The 18,797-nt window shown below is 37.3% G+C and overlaps 1 long non-coding RNA gene, 1 other non-coding gene and 1 pseudogene across 2 annotated transcripts; 1 reads left to right on the top strand and 2 right to left on the bottom strand.

Moving 5' to 3' along the window:
* Nucleotides 1-6,807: 6,807 nt before the first annotated feature.
* On the bottom strand, nucleotides 6,808-6,967 carry LOC115228626. The gene has a single exon (XR_003883232.1). It is a non-coding gene; the product is annotated as a U1 spliceosomal RNA (small nuclear RNA).
* A 5,264-nt stretch (nucleotides 6,968-12,231) lies between these two features.
* Nucleotides 12,232-12,679, top strand: LOC115228620. Its single transcript, XR_003883227.2, has 3 exons — nucleotides 12,232-12,305; nucleotides 12,337-12,423; nucleotides 12,476-12,679. It is a non-coding gene; the product is annotated as an uncharacterized LOC115228620 (long non-coding RNA).
* Nucleotides 12,680-16,045: 3,366 nt separating this feature from the next.
* Nucleotides 16,046-17,439, bottom strand: LOC115228610 (annotated as a pseudogene).
* Nucleotides 17,440-18,797: the final 1,358 nt, after the last annotated feature.

Raw genomic sequence — 18,797 nt, 5'->3', positions numbered from 1 at the left:
AAATGGGGGTGCGAACTCAAAATGAATCGGGAAGCACTTCCTTAAAGAAACTTGTCTCGCTTAAAGGGCGTGAAAATTAAAAAGGTTTCTATCGGGAAGTTTGAGAATACTCGGAGACTGGACTTAAAATCGCCTACTCCCAAAGCCTGGAATGCCCGATTCCCCCATGGCTCGAGGCTAAAACGCCTACGGTAGGGGAAATCGTTGAAAAAAGCATCTAAAACTACAAATTCTGGACAACAGTCACTGGGACTTACCTGCAAAGGTAATTCTATACTGAGAGGTTGGGGTCCCTCCTTTCTTTTTTGTTTCGCGGAAGAAGTCGGTGAGCAAGCCTTACCGTTTCATTAATTATTACCCCACATACTATCCGTTGTTACATAAATAAAGTTGTTGATTGATTGATTGAAGGTTTCTATCAAATTTTTATTTTTAATAATGCATTTATTTATCAAAAAAGTTGGATTCACAGTCAATAAGAAAGAATTAATTTGTAATCTTCACATTTTAAGTATCCTCTCAGAGACTGATCAACAGTATTATTTTTTCCAAAACTTTAAATATTTAAATTTAACAAATATAACTTTTAATCTATTAAATTTCGATTGAGGCTGACGAGGTTTCCGAGTTAATCGGAATCTCGCTTGGCACAACGAAGGGACGTTTATGGCTCGTCAACATGTACATTCCACCTCCCGGCTTTTGTCCAAGGAGCTATAGCCTTCCAACTCTCTTCAATCTGGCACGCATAGACGGGGTCATCTTATGCGGAGACCTCAATGCGAAACACACCTTTTGGCTTTCAAATCAGTTGGCGGATAGGAGAGGGAAATCTTTACTTTCCAAATTGGACTCTTTAACAATCCTGAACGACCCATCGAGGAACACAAGAACCCCATTCAGAGTGACTGACAAACCTACGTCACCCGATTTAACTCTATGCTCTTCATCCCTCGCATCATCTACGAAGTGGTCAGTCCTCTATGAAATGAGAAGCGACCACAACCCGATTCGCGGTAAAGATCAAAAGAGAAATTGTCACCAGGAAAGTTTCCATTCCTTACAATTACAAAGCGGCCAACTGGCCATGGTTCCAAGAGATATTGACCACAAGACTAAAGCTTGACAAGGCCATTGGCTTCTTCTCGAAGATTATTCTGAAAGGGAAAGCAATGGCTATATTAAAACGTCCACCTCATGCAGCTTGTAACCGAAGGAGATCCGGTCTGGCCAAGGAGAGAAATCGCCTCAAGAAGTCAAACTGAATGTCTTCCGACATAATTACCCGCATCAGATATTTGAACAAGGAATTGAAGACTAGTGAACACAGGCACACCTATCTGAAATGGAAACGCATTCTTACTACCGTGAACCGTAATCGTTCAACGGGAGAAGTGTGGAAAGCCATTCGGCACGTGGCCAGGGGGGACGCTCCCAAATCTTCCGAAGATTACGATCAAAAAGACGTGAACAACCTCATCAAATTCTATGCGAAAACTGCACACAAGGAGCACAGGAAATCTGATTCACTCCCCTCTAACAGAAGCCTAAAGAAACGGGCGGAACCTCTCCTCTCGGTAAAAAGGTGGAAGATACCTTGCACTCTACAAAATCATCGTATTCTGTCACGTGGGTGATCAGACCCCTATGGGCAACCTGGCCTTTACGTATTTCCATGGCAACTACATAGCAAATATTTACTAAAAGGCCAACTAATAAAAAGGCAAACGATGCGAACTAATGATTGAACTTTAAATTTTTGAGAAAATGATGTTTTATATTTGAACCATGCTTGCTTTAAAATAGTAAAATTAATTACAACATTAGCAAATTATAATGTGAATTATTTTTATTTTTGATAATATAAATTGCAACATTAGCAAATTTTTTTTTTTTTTTTTTTTAATTATATTAGGGACTTTAATACAGTCAAATTAATTAATAGAGAATTAATGTCGTGAACTTGAGGTTAGTCCGACGACGAAGCACTGCGGATAGAGAGGCAGTTCCCGCGAAGAATTGCAACCGAGATGCGCTGGAAAAGCCAGCTCGTCTCCCTCCGGTCATTTGTATCTGTGAGATTCTTCCTCCCACAACCCGTAACACAGATTTTCTACCTTCTTTCCAACCACACCCGGAGGTCTCAAAGGCTAGGGGGACAAACTCAACGACGTTCGGAAGCACAGCGTACTTCGTCAACTTCCTTTCTTCTGCCAGCGCACATGCGTAGCCTGGTGTACTGGCTGTTCCTGTGAGCACAGTATCTGAAAAGGAGTCGACGCAAGTTACATCCCAAACAGAGACCTTCCTCCTCTAAAGGGAATATAGTCATCCCGTCAGGACCTTTCCGTCACTGCGGCAGAGCCCAATAGGTTCAAGGGTCGATGGGAATCCCGCAGAATCCAAAGCCCTTTTCACCACTTCATTGAGGAGGACATGGCGGGGAAATCGGCCAGCACTCCTCCTACAGCAATGCGTGTAAACCGTTCGAAGGAATCAAAAAACCACAGCGACAACGGTGAGGTTGCAGATTTCAAGTCCAAGTCGAAGACACACTCCGATACGTATAGTTTCGTCTTCCATAAGCAGACCATTGGACGCCAACGGAAGTGCGTTTAGCCAGTCTCCTGAGTGAGGCTGACAGGCACAGTTCAAAGAAGCCAGTTCCAACTGGTCGACTCGCGTGCGAAGACTCTCCAACAGTGTGTGCACACCAGATGACATCCCAACTCTTCTGTATTGAAGGAATCTCCGGAAGGCCAAGTCCGAGCGATCTCCAGGCGAGAACAGCACAGGGTATTCCGTAAGCTCATCAAGTTCGAGTGAGTTGATAAGAACAGAGCGAACGAAATTGCCGGAAGCAGACATCGACGAGAGATAACAAGGCAAAGCAAGATCTGCACAAGAACGAACCCCAAGGCCACCAAAGCGGAGTGGAAGTGCGGCACGTGTACGTCCCACGTCAGTGAACAAAGTGTTCAGTAGTAACTGTAATGATGAGTAACCGCGTCATCCAAATCCAAAAGTTCTTGACGTGAGCGAAAACAGGAGACGTTCGGAGCAAAAAGGGTAAACGGGGGATAAAAAGAAAGTTAGCAAATTATAATTTACATCAAATTTTTTGCAACAACTTTAACTCTAACCTTAACCCAAACCCTAACGTTGGCAAGTGACAACATAAATATTCAAAATCTAACCCTAACCTTAACCCAAACCCTAACGTTGGAAAGTGACAACATAAATATTCAAAATCTAACCCTAACCTTAACCCAAACCCTAACGTTGGAAAGTGACAACATAAATATTCAAAATCTAACCTTAACCCAAACTAGAAATTAAATGATGTTTCTGCTGACGATTCTTCAGACATTTTTGACAAAAATTGGAAGCCTTTTTGGCCAACCGGTGTTTGCTTCGAGCATTCATATCCTCCGGGAATATCCCGATTAACGCTTCCTTAATTTGATTGTATTCGTTAATATTTCTGACGTAACCCTTAAACCCAGACATCACAAAGTGTGAGTAACCACGCTGTTAAAATAATATACTTTTGGTAAGCCTTTTTAAAAGATAATTCAAATGTAATTTTAAATTAGAATAATTGATTAATCTACACTCTTCCATATATAAATTGCTATATTCAATATTTAATACCTTTTCTGCGGTTTCCATAGAAACACGTAAAAGACTGGCTGCCCATAGCGACATAGTCGCCCATGTGACATATTCTCACGGCCCGGATAAAATCCCGGTCATTCTATTAAAAAACTTTGGTGTCGAAGAAGTCAGGTTCCTAACATTTATTTTCAACTATTCAATCAACAACAATGTGATTCCGTCAATATGGAAACAGGCCCTAATAAGGCCGATCCTGAGTCTGGAAGACCAAGAGGGGACCCGGCATCTTTCAGGCCGATTTCTCTGTTATGTTCGATGTCAAAAATCCTGGAAAGCTCGGTTCTTGGCAGAATAGAAGAATTCTTACCCAAAAGACCTTTTCAACATGGGTTTAAGAAGGCGAAGTCCACGTCTTCGTACCTTCAATCCTTGTCAAACTTCATCTGTACCGGTTTTGCCAGCAAACCGAGTCATCAAAAGACCGTGCTCTGCTCCGTCGACATCCACAAAGCCTTCGACTCTGTCTCGAGGAAGCTTCTCTTAAGGAAGATATCCCAATCCGAATTTCCTCTGAAGCTCAACTTCCTAAGTGGACGAAGGGGAAGGGTGTGCCTTGATGGTTTGAAGTCCAAATCTCGTCTTCTACCCAACGGAGTACCTTAGGGATCCCCCTTATCCCCGGGCCTTTTCAACCTATTCCTGGAAGATCTCCCTCCCTTGACAATAATGACATTGTCCTCTCATACGCGGACAACATCGTATTAGCCTCACGGGACCGGGACATCCAGAAAGCCTCTGAAAGGCTCCAAGCTAGCTTGGATCGGCTGAACCTATAGCTGACGGACAACCGGCTCGTGGTAAACGCGGCGAAGTTCGCCACGTTCCTCTTCACTTCCGACAAAAGATTGGGAAGGACTTCAGTCGAAATAAAACTGAACAACATGTCCGTACTCTTCTACAGGAGTCAGACGGTCCTAGGGGTAACCCTCGACATGCACCTCTGTTTCTCCCCACACGCAGACAACCTCCTTTGCAAATGCAAAAAAAATTGAACATCCTCCGAACTCTATCCGGCATATGGAAAAACGGGTTGCACCCGGTACTGGCGAATATCTACCGCCAGTACTTCGAACCATCTATCGCCTACGTCTGCAAATCATGGGGTCCGCAGTTATCGTGGTCCAAGAGGAGACGAATCGAGGAGGTTCAACAAAGGGCCCTCAGATTAACCTTCTGCGTTGTTTCCCTCTTTTTAATGTTTAATTCAAGATTCGAGAAGAAAAGGCTTTCTCAAGAACACTTTCAACGTAAATATTAAAAAGTAAAGGGCTCAAGACCGAGCCTTGAGGTACCTCTCTTTTGAGATCGACAGATTCCGACAAACGGTTTCCGCATCGTATGTATGACCTCCTCATGGATAGATAGCTCTTCAGCCAATTGACCGTTCTAGATCCGGGTTTGATTCTGGCGACACTTTTTAAGACTATACATCATTAATAAAAAGAAACTAATTAACTAATTAATTCCTAATTATGTCCAGAGCCTTCAAAGTGAACAGAGGATGGCATTCCGCGCAAACAAATTATTTGTGAAAAAGCTTGCACTCTTTTTTATGAAATCCAAAATCTGGGCTCTCTGAGAGATTTCGTGATAGTTAAAGTGGTGATTGGGAAATAATCGTTAACGATATCTATCGGAAAACATAAATCAATAGTTCATAACTTGATATTTAATTTTATTTTCGTCATATGACCATTAGGCCATGATCTCACGTCGATTGGAAGGAAACTGAAATCGGCCGATGATCTGGACGAACTGGGACACCTCGCACGTAACAGGGGAGCGTGGATACGACTAACAGATCGTATCCTGAGTCGGATGGCAAAAGTGGAATCTTAATTAACTTTTTGATTCTGCGAGATTGCTTTAATAATAATAATATTGACCATTAAGTTGAAAATATTGTTTTTCAGCGTTTAAATCAAATTTAGCTGAATTTAACAGGTATTAACAAATATGTTTGTGAAGGATGGAATTACTTGTGGGTTCACTTCGATAAACATATTATTCCCGGAAAAACTGGCAGTTGAGCCAGATGTTGCAATTACGGGAAGGAGGTACAAGGTCCCGTATCTCGGTTTAGACAGCATTATTTGTTATGCCGAACTAATTTTGATATCCCTGAAAATCCGTCAAAAGTTGTTTAATCAGCGAATTACCTTTGAGGATGAGGGACCAATCTTAACCATAACTCTAACCATTAAAAAATCAACTATTCAAATGTTAAAATAAAACTTAGAGCTGAAAAGTTAAAATCTGTGCATATAAGAAAACTAAATCATTTTTATTCGTATGTTTTTCAATGATATGATTATCATGCCTGTATCAAATTTACACCCAGTTCAATACTAATTAACATCCTTTGTTAAATTCCTTAGCAAAATAAAACATATTGTTGAAATCATATTTGTGTTTTATGACAGTGTTTCTTTAAACAAACAGTCAGTATATATGCTGGATAATTCCTTTAATCTTACAAAGTTCTATCTCATTCTCAGTTAGAAAAATCATTGTAATATAGACCATATTAATTAATTGAAATTTAGTGACTAATAAGGTGGGAATCATGTTTATATTCGCTTTCAAATTCACTGGATATTTCGAGCTTGTAAGGACGCAGATTATAAGTAAGTTAAACCAGTAGAAGATAGCTAAACATCTGTTTGGATCACAGAGATTTTTAAACGAAAAAAATAGAAAAAAATTGTTAGAAATATATAAACCAGTCGTCAATGGCATAGAAGACTACGCAGGTTAGGACGTCCTCCCAGCCTCACGGATTGCAAAACAGTTGCCGCGGATTACGGCAATGAAAAGGTGTTGAAGAAGACAAAAGGACTCTCTTAGGTCGTACCTTCTTTTGGCGATTCTTCTCCACAAACCACGTAAGAAACAAAGCGACTTCGAGCCAAAAACCCCAGAGGTCTCAACGGCGATGAGCGTGAAAATAAGACTAGAGAGGTGACCGTACTTCCGGATTTCAAGATCTTCAAGACGATTAGAAGCGAAACCTGGGTCGACATGTGTAGGTTCCCGTTGGAGAATGTGTCAAGCATGTAGAATCCCAATCTTAGGACGGAATCTTTAAACTTAAGGAATATTCGATAGAGCAAAAAAACTCAAAGGAAAAGCCTAAGTAAAAAATGCACAAAAAGCACACGAAAAAAATACGCCGTAGGACAGCCCGACTGGAACCGACCACACCCCAGAGCGATCCAAAGTGCAATGGATGACTAAAGGATGGGATGCTTGCCTGAGTGATAACAAACATCCACGACCAGGTAAGTGAAGCGCAAAAATGTCATTTTTTTAAATGTATTACATAAATCATTTAAATTATGTTCAATATTCCTAACGGATGAATTGTTATTCTTCAAATAGAAAATTAATTATGAAATGAGTGCTTTTTTAAATGTTAGAAAAAAACTATTACAAATTTATTATAATAAATTATTATTTTTTTAGTACATAAATATCAAATACGAAACAACAGTTGATGATTCGGAATACAACTTACCGATAGTGCCACTTTAAAAAAAAGAAATAGTTTTTTCGAATAGATATATTAATAGTGTGTTGTTATTTCGCCGGTGCTCAGGCTGAAGAGTTAAATAAAACGAAATACCTGTGCATTTGAGAATTTTTTGAGTTTGCCCTTTTGCCTTCGAATCCTCAGGAATCTTCGGCAAAGCCGCGACTTAATTCCTCATTGATATTGGTAGGAGAATTTCCTAAAAAACAAACAACCCGAGGGAGAGGAGGTGGCTCTTTCAGGGAATCTCTGTTTCCGTGCTCCACAGAAACTGCCATTTAATACGCTGTCGTTAAACTGACCCTTAGGCTCTTGATTTCTCTTTCAGGCACCTACCCTAGCTAGCACCCAACCTTTTCCATTAATGGGTCCATTCTCAATTGATTTTCCTTTTCTTCTAGTTACAACCAATCTCTTTGATGGGCCTACTCATTTTTCTTACAAGGCTGTAATCTTCTGTGGAGATTTTCAAGTACGACTCAATGGACTCACATGGAAAAGCTTACTCCGTTAATTCATTTGTAAACCGAGACTTTTTTCATTCTTCCGGTGGGATCATTTCAAATTAATGTTCTACGCACATATTCTACAATGTTTTCCGGATAACCGCCGACTGAATGTAAGCTCGTGTAGGTCCTCTGAAACCGATTGAATCGCAGTTTATAGAATTTTCTCACAAAACCGTTTCATATTCGTACCAATGATACTGTAATTACTTTGGCATTGTGGATTACTCTCAGTTCACTTGCAAACATGTCGTACGTATGGTGCTTTTCTACCTCAATTTTCTTTAAAACGATTTATCTCATTTTGTCGTGTCCGGCTTGTTATTCTCAAATTCTTATCTGTATTCATTGTCGTGAAAAGACGAATCTCCACATAGTTATTTGCACTCACTGACTAAACAAAATAAGTTTAAAATTTCCTATATTACTTAACTTCACACTTCCCGCATAAATCCAGATGTACACATTTCACTATTTCGTTGTTTTCGTATGTATTCACTATTTAAAATTCGACCAGATTTTGTTGCTAACTGGATGTTGTTTTCTTGGTTAAGTTACAGTAATTGCTCAGCATTGTCAAAAAATAAATTACGGTCCTGGATAAAACATAGCAGCACTTCGGTTCTCGGTGAATTATTTCTTGGTCAATTATTTCATGTGATAACCAATGGGAAGATTCAGGTATCGACTTTGGGATTATTTAGACATTCGAAGAAAATCGAATGCAATTGTTTTTTTCTTTACTTCCTTTTCCAAATTGGTTTCTTAGAAGTAAAGCCTTTTTTTGTTTGCAAGTTTAAAGTACAGTTATTCCAACCTTGATATTTTCTTCGTCGTATTTCAATTTTTTTCAATCATTTTTTTGCTAGCAATAATTAAATTTCCTAATGCACTTTCTTGTGACTCTAATAATTCCCTCGAATCAAATGCTAAAAGTTTCTCCATTTGCACAGGCTCATCAATCCAATTTTGCCTTGTGTCTGAGGAGCACGAGGCCTCTCCACGTAAATGTTTTTTTACTAACGTAATTTTAGAAAATATGTTTTTTCGTTTTCAAAATGGAAATTTATCGCTAATTTGGTGAGCCTATATCGTTAATGCCGCTTGATTTATCAAACTTGAGGTTTTTCATTTCTTTGATTTTTCTATATTATTCCCCATACTAAATAGGATTAACACAAAACTGATTGGAATAGAAATCAAGTGAAATCAATAACAAACTATGTGGGTTTAGCAGAAAACTAAGTGAGACTAACAGTAAACTAAGTAAATTTAACAACGAACTAAATGGGACCAATAAAGGATTATTTTTATTATGTATATTATTTCGTCAACTAGATGCCTGAAATCTCAGAGTGCTGCCTTATTGTCAACAAGATGCCTAAAATCTCGGAGTGCTGCCTTTAGGTAGACAATAAAAAACTGAAAACAGCGATGATGTGTAAAAATAGTTTGACACCAAGTTTAGATGATAATTGAGTGTCTTGAAAAAGCTTTAGGAGGATTCGGATATCCTGATTTAAAACTGCATTTCCACAAGTTTAATTCCGTAAACTGAGTCGAATGCTTTGGACATATCAATTCAGAGCATCTCAAACCACCGTTTGTGAGATAAGGGAGCAGTCCATCTGTGTGTCCATATAACATCAGCAGTGGACCTGCTAGCTCTGAATCCACATTGCTCCGGTGAGCATCTCTAACATATGATTGTAATTTACTCCCAAATGAGCTAAAGTCTGAATTTTTTAAAAATCTTATATTCTGTAGTTTTTTAAACACCTTTGGAACGGCAAAATGCTAAATATTGTTGCATTCAAACAAATCCTTAGCTGTGCTGGCAAATTTTATTTTGAGAATAATGAAAATGCGTTAATACAACTTAACAAACTTGTCATTTAACTTTTTTTAATCAAAAATTTTATATGCACAGAATAGGAAAATAATTTTTACTTTAATAAAAGGAATCTCCGAGGGGCCAAAGCACGCGCCCTCCTGGGGTAAGTACCGCATGCGTGTTGCCACGGAAAATGGCGATGGATATCCTCTGCAATAGCCACGAAAACTCGCGTGGCTCTTTCGTCCGTCATTCCGTCCGGGCGTTTGCCGTCTCCACGGTCCAATCCGACAGGCTCGAGTGTTGACGGAAAGCCCGCAGCCTTGAAGGTCTCTAAGCACGACGTCATTTAGCGAGGCGTGGCGGAGACTTCGGCCGAGACTCCTGTCATTTAACTATTAAATATTTTCATCATTAACATATTTAAATTATTGAATTAAAAAAATCATGCGGAAAAATTCAACTGCTCCAAAAAAGAAAAAATATAACTTTTAAAAGAAAAAATATAACTTTTCAAACACTAAGATTAACATGGTCTCGACAGACAGGACACTCTGGACTGTGATGCATCTTTAATGATAAAAGAAATTGAGAACCATTAGCCATTTGACAATGCAAAACTTGTGAAAGTAATGCTTGCATTCGAGTTCAATGACTAAAGAACGAAGTCGATACTTGTTTAGACAAATCGAACACAAGTCTAGATTTTTAATCATTAAATTTGGTTTTAATTTCTTCAAAGTAATAATCTTGAGTTTATTTAAAATGGCTTTTTTCGTCAAATTCGAATATGCGATATTCTATAATTTTAGAAAAGTATCTTCATATTTAAATAAATTATTTTGCATTCTTAAATATTACAAAATTTGTGAAAAAGAAATTCAGTTGATCATTCAACTCCACTCCAGGTAGTTCCTCTGGGATTAATTCGAAATTAATTTGATTTATATCAGAAAAGTTGATGCTATCTAAATTTTAAAGGGAAATTTCAAATTAACTGTTCGTGATGATCTGAATAGCATTTCGTCGGCGTAGGTGTGTTCTAAGACTATTCTGAGGTGTTGTTATTCGTGCAGTCCGAGTATTTACTCTATTTGAAAACTGTCTGGAACTTTTTCTAGCTGTTGGCATCCTAAAAATATATGAAAAAAACTATAATATGTGCAAATGTTGCTTCAATAAAATACTCACAACAACCAATATTTATTTGTGTAAATATTTATTCAGTATGTAATATCTATTTATTTGACATTTTTAATTTTTTAATATTATTTTTCGAGTGATGTTTTAGTTGTTGTTTTAATCATTGAACCATTAATTTAAGGTACTAGAAGAAATCTTGAATGAAAACGGTGGAGACCTCAGGAGAAAATTCCATGTTCGGGATCTTCGACCTCTTAGACAATGGGCTGTAAAAGGCTGTCTCTGTGTTTTAAAACAGAGAAAAGATGCGAGGGTTTCTAAAAGAGGCTGGGATCACCTGAAATAGTTAATTATGGTTATGACGGTGTTTTTGGTCCTAATAAATAAAATTAATTTAAGAAAGATCTCACGTATGCCAACGTTTAATTATCTTCAACTGTATACGATAAAGAAAGTTTATCTTTGTTTTTACCAGAAGATAGTTGAGTATATTTTTTTAATTTATCAATAAAATTCGATATGATTTGTCTTTTATTTTAATCACATTCCTATAACTTTGTTCACTTTTGTGCTTTTTTATTAAAAAATATTGATAGTTTCTGTTTAGTACCTGACAAACTTGATTTATTGCACGATAATGTTGTATCTTTACAACGACAACTAGCAATTCTAGCCCTGTTCTATCTGATGATACGGGGCTCCTAAACACAATCTCACATAAAACCAAAAAAATCTTTTGCAAGAGGTGATTGAACGTTAACATCTATAAAACCGAATTCATTTCCATTGAAAGGAAAGATGGAGGTAGACATAGAACCAGGAAACACTACTGGAAGATACCGAAAACATTCTTTACAGAAAAATATCAACTGCTGTCGCCTTCAAAAGATTAAAGAATATTTGGATCCGAAAACCAAATTCGTCCGTTTTCCATATCTTTTCTCACAATTTGTAATAGTTATTTTTCTCATATTGTTCTGTTTAATTTCTCTCTCAATCATTTCTTAAATTCTGATTTGGCCATTCTCTGATCCTATCAGTCTAACTCTTATGGTCCCAACATCAAAACATTTTCTTTCTTGGCCACCCTACACCCTGTAACGCTTTCCACTCTTTCAATTCTCGCAAGAACGGAATCCTTTTCGCCTTCTCCTACGACAACTCTTTTATATACGGCTTTTCCTTCATGTAGTGTTTCTCTGCTCTAAAGATTGAAGCCATAAAAAAGAGATGGTTTTTCTCTTTCAATAAAAATTTCGAGAATAATACGTTATTAGGCTTTTAATTTCGTCATTAATATTTTTTCCAACAAGTACAAAATTGATGACATCAATTTTATTTGAATTTATTCGGATGGAAAAATTTAATATAATCCGAGACCTTGAATAGCAATTATCTGATTTCTATGCTTTGTCGTCTTTTTGGTAATTTGTCAAGGAAACATTACAAACGAGTAAGTGGTTTTTGCGGTTTCATCGTTAATTTGACAAGCTGGGATGCTTAAAGTCTATAGAATTATTGCGGCATAGCGTGTGTAATGGATATTGCAGCTCAACAACGCGCTCTTTTTAACTTGGATCCAATGATCAGGAAGTTAACTTCTTACACTGATGTTAGAATAGTGATTTCAAGATTATTTTTAGATGAAATATATTGGGATTAAGGATTGTACAATAGACGAGAAAAGAAGTCATTTTTTTCAAGACTGTCAAGCTGGAAACGTTTCATTGGTTAGTATGCTTTAGATCTTTATTTTTTATCACAATTATTAAAATTTTCAAGGTATTTACATGCTACGGGATAACAATAACATTTTTGGAAGATCAACAAAATAGAAACCTCTATTTCATAAAATTTGCTCATTTTGATCAACTAACAAACAAAGTATCCTTCTAATGTCAATTTTTTAGATGAATCTGAAATCTCGTTGCATTTTTAATGGAGTTAGCGTCATATGTATTGCAAGCATTAATGTTGATAATCTTACTGGTACTGGAATCATGGAATTTGATCCAATTTTCGACAATTCTTGTTATAATAACAAATTACTATAAGATCGAAAAAATATTTAACTTTATATTTATAAAAGTCTTTTTTTTAATTATAAAAAGTAGTCATATCCACAGAATCATCAATCCAATTTTCTCATGCAATTCGATTGCGGAAAATGGTGAATTTTGATGATCCCATAATAAGGGTAAATTTATTTGAATATTTCAAGAGACTCTACTAAAGAAAATGTACTTTTTTATTTTATTCTTAAACTATTCGGTATCAACTATTTTGTTTTTAAGAAATGTTCAAGTCGTTCATTGATTGCGTGATTGTTCGTTCATTATTCATTGATTGCATGATTTCCTCCCGTAGGTAAAAGTTTGTATTCCAGACGCATGTTTTCCAGTGTTTTTTATCACGATCGTCTGAACAACAGCACGAGTTAAATCTTGGACTTGTAGGAAGTTTTGGTAATGCTTGTAAAATTTGGATGCTATTCCATTCCATGTGAGAATCAGTAGTGTGACGTTCACATTTGCATTTTTGATTAACTTCAATTCGCTTGCCAAGTAATTGTATTTATGTAATTTCTCAACTTTCACATGCTTCAAAGATTGTTGAACGTAATGATGTTCCGAGAAATGGACACTAAGTACCGGACACTAAGAAAAAAATTAATTTTCTTAATAAATTGGCCAATTCTCATTCAGATCACAATCCAATCATCATCAGGATCAAGAAAGCCTTTCCCCGTACGAACAAAGCTATGTCTTTTTCAGAATACTGGACGACTTATATGGATGGCTATATGAAAACAGACTACATGCATGTTCCGAAAAGTCAGCAGTCACTCTATTCACGAAAACAGGAAGATGGGGACGAAAACTATTGAAGTCACGCTGAATGGAGTCCCAATACCACAAAAGAAAACACAGAAGATATTGGGTGTAACGTTTTGATACTTTCCTCTGTTTCTCACCTCATGTTGAATCGATCGTGTCAACCTGTATAAAGAAAATCAATTTTGTGAAAGCCTTTCTTTGGAACTGTGGGAGAACTTGTCCGCCAGGGGTAGAGACCCTTTACAAGCAGTATATCGAGCCAACAATAGGCTATGCATGTGCTGCTTGGGGCTGTAACCTGGCGGCAACGAACCAACTAAAAATCGAGAAAATCCAAGAAAAATCTAAACCTACTGAAGGACCATACCGGAAGGAAAATTATCCATCGAACAGTGGAGTCTCTCGTAGAGGCAAGTGGGAGGGATCGTGGAGATGGACCACAAGCATTTCACGTACATACAGAAAGTGTGTGGGGTCACGGTCTGAACATCGGGAAAAGATGGCTCGACTGTTGAGAAGTGTCGGAATCACCTGAACACGTTAGTTAATGGTTAAGACGGTGATTCTGTTTTGGCTTAATTAATAATAATAATAATAATTACAAGAGCGCAAACTGGGAGGGATATGCTAACTTCAAAACTCTGATACTAAACTGTTCAAATCAATCGACGGAGCTGTCAAGTACCTAAATGAGGCGATCTTGCTGGGTAGAAAACTATTTATTCCAAAATGCACTTACCATCACTTCGACGAAAATTTCGATCAGGAGACAAAAATCCTTACCAGGAAAAGAAACTTTCTTAAAAAGAATCTAATTTCTATTCCCGAAGGAAGAAAAAAAATAAAAAAACCTCAACGATTCCATCGCTAAGAAACTAAAAGCATCCCAAAGAAGATGGGAAAAACAAATCAAAACGCTTTGAAAAGAAAAATCTGCCCAACGCATGTGGAACGCTCTCAAAAAGTTCTGACCTGCCAACCACTGCACAGACTCAGAACAGACAAGTCAATCTGAATTGAGTAAACTCGTGAAATTCTACGCCGGAATCAGCCACAAGAATCATCTTAAGATAAACTCATATTATGTAAACAATGAACCAAAGAAATCAAACACACCCACCTATATATCCCCTGCTGAAGTTGCAGCGGTGATTACCAGTACAAAATCATCCCTATCCTGTGGACCAGACTTGATTCCAACAACCTTGCTAAAGCACCTTGGTCCGATCGGAATTGATTCAATGACAAACATTTTCAACTATTCTGTTAACCAAAATCAAATACCAAATATATGGAAAAATTCTTTTATACGCCCAATCCTCAAGCCGAGCCGACCGAAGAACGTCCCCTCCTCCTATAGACCCATTTCACTTTTATGTTTAATTGCAAAGATTCTTGAAAAACTAATTCTCAATTTGATTACCCCTATTCTCCCCCTTACATACATCCAACATGGCTTCAGGAGTAATTTCTCTACTTCGACACATCTTACCACATTAACCCAGTTTATAATGAAAGGTTTTGCAACTAGACCTCATCTCAAATCAATTGTATGCTCATTCGATCTTCAGAAAGCCTTTGATTCAATCTCCAGAAAGATACTGACTCAAAAATTTTTAACGTTATTCCATGCAGCACATAATCCACATCTGCTTGCTTTATTCACCCTTTTATCAACTAGTGCTTATTTTTAGTACCTTGACACATTTTTCCTATTCTTATTTGATATTCGGTTCTCGCACTTTAATATCAAATACGTAACTCTTTATAGAACTAATCTTCTGGTGTAATTTTCCTTTTATGATTTTGAGCATCGAACCCAAGATTATCGCTTAGAGGAAAGTAAATTTTTCAGGAAAAAATATATATTCTGTCATTTTAAATAAGAACTATAATTGTGTGATTCGTCTTTATATTGATAGTTTTTGAATAAATGCTAAACATGGAAGATACAATAAAATTGTCGAGTGTATCAATCTTCATCTGTGCCAAATAAGTGGAATCAAAAAAGCAAGGAAGTTGAAGGAACATTTAGTTAAGTCAATACTGTCGACGCAAAACTTTAAAATCAAAGCTGATACGTCGATTCGGATGAAATAAAAATTCAGTTCAATAATGAATCAAATATGCTTGTTCACAAAAAAATTAAAATGAGATTACGGGAAATAGGACATTGCACGGAATGAGAATATCTAATGAAAAGTAAGCTTTTGCTACTGACCAAATTGTGGAACTAATCAACTTATTTTTTCTAAAAAAACACTTACGTAGATTTATATCTGTTTCTTTAAAAGCTAATAATCCTAAAACAATCGAGCTAAGTTCTGATGAGTTCATCTGATAATGGCTTTTATTTTTATCACAAGCAATATAGTGAACTTTGTTTGCTAAAATGGTTTCAAGCTATTCTTCTGGTGATATCCTCTTTTAAATTGCCCTTTTTGATTCTTCAAATCGTTGACATAAAACAATGATGTTAATAACAATAAAAAACATAAATAAATGACCAGAAAAGTGAAAAAACTTAGAATTATCATAAAGGAATATTCCCATGCTTCTTCCATGGAGTATGTACTTGCTTAGAGCTTAGCATTTCCAGATCAGAAATAATCCTTCTGCGGGTGTCCGCAGGATCTATTACGTCATCGACGTAGCCTCGTTCTGCCACGGGAATTGCACTATTAAATTTCCTCGTGTATTCATCTTCCTGCGCAGTTGGATCGGCAGAACCCCGGAAAACGATTTGAACAGCTGCCTTTGCACCTAAAACTGCTACTTCTCCAGAAGGCCAGATATAGTTTACGTCTCCACGGAGACTTTTAGAACTCATAACGATATAAGCTCCCCCATAAGCCTGACGATAATTTTTTGATAAAAACTTACCTTCCGAGTAATTATTGTAATTTTAGGTACAGTTGCTTCTGCATAAGCGTAAATTAATTTTGCCCCATGACGAATAATTCCATCATGTTCCTGTTTGACTCCTAAGGACTCAATCTTTTCAAATAACCAGGTAGAAATCCCGGCACATCCACAAACGAAATTATTGGTATATTGAAGGCATCACAAAATCTCACAAATCTGGCTCCTTTAACGGAAGCGTTTATATCGAGACATCCTGTCATAATAAATAATTGAAAACAACCAGCAGCAACTTTAGGCTGGTTTCCAACAATTCCCACAGTCTTTCCATTCATACGTGCGAAACAAATAACTAAATTCTTCGCAAAGTTAGGCATAATCTCAAATACTTTACGGTCATCAACAACCTAATATAAAATGTTAATGAGTCATACATCTCCTATAATATCCAACATATTATAAGCAGCTGTAGACTCCAAAGGAACTGCAGAGCGTAGAGAGGGAACACTTCTATCCCTGTAAGAAAATTACGCTGTTACGAAAGGAACCAAGGATCGTTGCAAGGAATTGTTGGAACTGCAGAACGGTTACTTGATGGTAAAAATGAAAGGAATTCTCTAAGGTTGAGGAGCAATTGTATGTCATTCTCATAAGCAAAATGAGCTACTCCGGAGAGTGTTGTGTGAGGTTTATATCCTCCTAACTGTGCTTGGGTGACATCCTCGTTTGTAACCGTCTTTGTTGTTTAGATATTACAAATACAACCTTGACAACGTCGGGGCCGGTAATAAACATATAAGATTCTTTGGTCATAAAAACAAAGTCAGTAATGGCGGGAGAGTATACAGCTCCGCCAGCACATGGGCCCATTATTACAGAAATTTGGGGAATGACACCAGAACTAATCACATTTCTCTGTACGATTCATTAAATAATCACTACTTTAAATATCTCAGCAAATCCAGTCAGCGAACTGCAACCTTCCTGAATTCTTGCTCCTCCAGAATCGTTCAATCCAATGACAGGGGCTCCTACATTGAGAGCCATGTCCATTATCTATTTATTGAACTATAAAATAAACTTTGCATATTTTATTTGAGTGCACTTCTGAGAGAGATCCTCCGAGAACAGTAAAATCCTAGACATAAAATAAAATTTTGTATATAAAAGGAATATAAATCTTAATAAACACGCCACTTTAAGTCATATGTGGCGTGATATCGTGGCATACAAAATACCATAATTTAAAGGGTTTAAATAAGCTTATTATTAACTAACCTGACTAAATAAAAATATTTTCTTTCCATTGACCGTCCCGTGGCCAGTCACAACTGAATCTCCATAAAATTTTTGTTTATCAAGACCAAAGTTTGTTGACTGATGAGTAACCAGTCCGTCAAACTCTACAAAAGAGTTCTTGTCGCATAACAATTCAATTCTCATTCTGGCGGTAAGTTTTCCCTTTAAAATGTTCTGTAGATGTTTTTACTTTATTCAGCTGAGATTGAATTCTTTTGGAACCACCGCCTTCTTTTGAGGATTTTTTAGCAGCTTCGAGGTCTTTCATGGCTCTTAGACTTTGTTCTACTTGAGAACTTGAAGATCTCCATATTAAACTGGTAGGAAAAGAATATCGACATAACAATGGGCTTATCATTTGGAATGCGATTTTATTTTTATTTAATATAAAAGTATATTGTTCTATGAAATATTTTAAACTAATATTAATTAGATAATTTTTAATTAAATCAGGAGTCTCTCTGAGAGCTTGAATCTACACTATTATTATTAATGCACTTATTGTAGTGCCATATAGTCCCACCTGTGCAACACCCAAAATAATGTTATTGACGAGTCTCCTCCATTTTCCTCGGTTAAGCGCTGTGAGCCGCAGCCTGTCCAAGTCCTCACCGGTCTTGAGACAGGATTTGATTTCGGCAAAATCCGCGTTCAAAACGACAGGTAACGTAGTGCGTAGGCGTCCCCGGAACCGTGGTTTGCCGCATTGGAAGTAATCCTCCATCACTGTATTTGCGGGTCCCCTGTGGTCCATTCGCAGTATTTGTCCAAATAACTTCCACCGGGATTCAGAAATGTCAATACAAAGTGGCCTTGTAGAACACTTTTTGTATAACGACTCCCGGGATATTCTATAGGGCCACTGCATTTTGAACAGTTTTCTCAATTGTCCTCTGTGAAAACTGTTAAGACGTGTCAGTTCCGTATCTGTGCAACCCCAAGTGGAGGAGTTATACATTAACACGGGTCTCACAAGGCATTGTAAAGCCTTGTCCGGAGTTGAACACTCGCTGATCCATATGATAGCCATTCCTTCTAGAGTTTGTGCATTGCTGCAGATACCAGCATTTTTTTCCTTGCAATATCCTCACTGTCTCTCAGAAGAG

Source organism: Octopus sinensis, unplaced genomic scaffold (assembly GCF_006345805.1).
Source record: "Octopus sinensis unplaced genomic scaffold, ASM634580v1 Contig10832, whole genome shotgun sequence".
Taxonomy (NCBI): Eukaryota; Metazoa; Mollusca; class Cephalopoda; order Octopoda; family Octopodidae; genus Octopus; species Octopus sinensis.
This window is presented reverse-complemented; position numbering and strand designations above follow the sequence as displayed.